The sequence below is a fragment of the Salmo trutta genome, chromosome 13 (genome assembly GCF_901001165.1).
Source record: "Salmo trutta chromosome 13, fSalTru1.1, whole genome shotgun sequence".
In the NCBI taxonomy this organism is placed as follows: domain Eukaryota; kingdom Metazoa; phylum Chordata; class Actinopteri; order Salmoniformes; family Salmonidae; genus Salmo; species Salmo trutta.
Window position 1 is genome coordinate 88267815 of NC_042969.1, and position 3341 is coordinate 88271155.

The following is a 3341-nucleotide window of genomic DNA, read 5'->3' on the forward strand; positions in this document are numbered from 1 at the left end:
AGAGTTAGACTGTACCGACGATCACATGGCAACCACAGAACAGAGAGTTAGACTGTACCGACGATCACATGGCAACCACAGAACAGAGAGTTAGACTGTACCGACGATCACATGGCAACCACAGAACAGAGAGTTAGACTGTACCGACGATCACATGGCAACCACAGAACAGAGAGTTAGACTGTACCGACGATCACATGGCAACCACAGAACAGAGAGTTAGACTGTACCGACGATCACATGGCAACCACAGAACAGAGAGTTAGACTGTACCGACGATCACATGGCAACCACAGAACAGAGAGTTAGACTGTACCGATGATCACATGGCAACCACAGAACAGAGAGTTAGACTGTACCGACGATCACATGGCAACCACAGAACAGAGAGTTAGACTGTACCGATGATCACATGGCAACCACAGAACAGACTGTACCGATGATCACATGGCAACCACAGAACAGACTGTACCGATGATCACATGGCAACCACAGAACAGACTGTACCGATGATCACATGGCAACCACAGAACAGAGAGTTAGACTGTACCGACGATCACATGGCAACCACAGAACAGACTGTACCGATGATCACATGGCAACCACAGAACAGACTGTACCGATGATCACATGGCAACCACAGAACAGAGAATACCTGGTTTAAAAACTGACGACAGGGATGGAAGTTAATGAGGGAAATATATTTTTTCTTTGTTTTTACAAATTGGCCATTTCTAATGTGGAAATGAGAAGGTCATATTTTTTTTACAAAGCACATTACAGCGCAAAAAATGCATGGATGCAAATAAATTGTTTATAACCGTCTGGTAATGCCGTTTGTTGATTAGCTACAGTAACTATATGACTTGTGGTTACAAACGTATGAATAGGTTGTCCTCTCTTTCCAGAAACGCATTCAGAGCAACACAAGTATCTTTCTGTTTCATTTATGAACAGGCATTGATTGCATAATCATAGCACCTGACCGCTGTACGTAGAATAGTCTAGTTGAGAGAGGACAGGGCTGTGTATTTCAGCTGTGGTGCGTGTTGGACTGCGCCCTTGTACAATGAGATCAACCTATATTAGCTAACTTAGTTTTACATGGTTAGCAATAAAAGCTATCAGAGGGGGAAAATATAGTGATATTAAATATTTGGGATGGTTAGCTTGCTAGCTAGCATTCCATTGACAGGGCTAAAACAAAAAACGAAAAAAAACCATTACCCTCCCAAAAATAAAGCAGCATGCCGGGTTTTATCGCAAAGAGCAGTCAAACTAACCACTCTATGGGGGTAGGACAGAAACACCGCGGAAAGCGCACCGGTTAGCGCGCAATGAAAATGGAGTCAAAACCGGATCATTATGCAACGATAACGCGCAATGTGTCAAATTATATTATTTATCTAGTTTAAACACATATCGCTCGTATCGTATATATTCTGTGTATTTCCCCCCTTTCGTTTTGACCCCTCTGGTTATCGGTTCCAACCGGACCATACCACAAAAAACAACGCTGCAGAAACCCGGGCATTTACTGCACCTCAACCCCCGCATTATCACATTTAACACTAATGTATAACCGACCTTGAAAATGTACACGACATAACGGATCCATAACATTAGTAATATTTTATTGTATTTAATAAATAGTCTATAATTTATCGGGGACTTAAATATTTGTGTTAGATCTACCCGTCCCCCCTTTCTAGTTGAGCCGAGCCTGGAGCTGCCGGAGAACAAGGAAGAAGAGAGGCTCCATTTTGGGTGGGACTAAAACAACAACAACTACATTTTTGAAGCGACCAAACGAAAAATATGTCTATTTCTATCGATATAAATATGTTATTCGGTAGCGAGATTTTGATTGATACTTACAAAGAGATGATCTAGAAATGAAGACTTTTTGAAATGAAGTAGAAATTCTCCCGTGTTTTGATATATTTAATGAAAACGTTGAAGTTGTCCTTACCTCAGAATGGTAGCTGCAGAGGTGGCTGCGTTGCATATATTACCATATTCTACCTAGCAACTCGCCGAGGCCTGTGTGGCGATTGGTGGAATATTATTTGAGTGACAAAAATTAAAACCTAAACGTATCTATTTGTACGTCACCTTTATTGATGTAAACTTTTACTTCCCCCCCAAAAAATTACTTTGATATAATATGTTTTCAAGTTTTAATGTCACATTCACAAGTACAGTGAAATGTCTTGATATAAAGTATTGATGGGTAGCAGATTTCAATCAACGTTTATTCGAATAGTTATATTAAATGTATTGTGCATACCAAGGGTCAATGAATTTCGACCAAATAAAAACATATATAATAACGGATCAAAGCTACCCAATTCAAATTAACCTACGTTTTTATCAGATATATCACTTAAGGTAGTTTATTTGAGAAGGGTGCTATTCGGGGCGTTTTAAAGGGACCCAAGCCAATCTTATCTGTAACACATCTGTCTCATCTTGCCATGGGTTTGTAACACCTTATAAAAACAGATCTTGTCTCCTATGTGAGCTAAAGGACTAGAGACTCATTAACACTGCACATGAATCAGCGCAAATAACTACTCTGTCTGGCATGACTTCCTCCCCCCACTGCAAGGCCAACAGTAAGGCCATCAGCTCCATTGTGGATACAGCCAGATTATCTATTATACGTTTCCTGACTTCTACCCACATTCCTGCACTACAAACGCTGACCCAGTACTTCCTGTCCTTGGATCTTATGAACCATCTGTGTAAATGGCCACAACATCCTGATACACAGTATGCAGACGTCTCTTAAACCAATCAGATGGATCAATACCCTCCCTGTCTTTCTGTAGTCCAATCAGATGGATCAATACCCTCCCTGTCTTTCTGTAGTCCAATCAGATGGATCAATACCCTCCCTGTCTTTCTGTAGTCCAATCAGATGGATCAATACCCTCCCTGTCTTTCTGTAGTCCAATTAGATGGATCAATACCCTCCCTATCTTTCTGTAGTCCAATCAGATGGATCAATACCCTCCCTGTCTTTCTGTAGTCCAATCAGATGGATCAACACCCTCCCTATCTTTCTGTAGTCTCTCCAGATGGATCAACACCCTCCCTGTCTTTCTGTAGTCCAATCAGATGGATCAACACCCTCCCTGTCTTTCTGTAGTCCAATCAGATGGATCAACACCCTCCCTGTCTTTCTGTAGTCTCTCCAATCAGATGGATCAACACCCTCCCTATCTTTCTGTAGTCTCTCCAATCAGATGGATCAACACCCTCCCTGTCTTTCTGTAGTCTCTCCAGATGGATCAACACCCTCCCTGTCTTTCTGTAGTCCAATCAGATGGATCAAC

The 3341-nt window shown here is 41.5% G+C and overlaps 1 protein-coding gene across 4 annotated transcripts in view; it reads right to left on the reverse strand.

The window, feature by feature from the left end:
- Positions 1 to 2057, reverse strand: part of prdm10 (PR domain containing 10) — a gene marked incomplete at its 3' end in the record, with an annotated part of 38744 nt that extends 36687 nt beyond the window's left edge. The window contains 2 exon segments of one of the 4 annotated variants that reach the window (XM_029773912.1): positions 1 to 544; positions 1879 to 1966. The exon segment at positions 1 to 544 is cut by the window's left edge and continues 322 nt beyond it. 4 annotated transcript variants of the gene reach the window in all.
- Positions 2058 to 3341: the final 1284 nt, after the last annotated feature.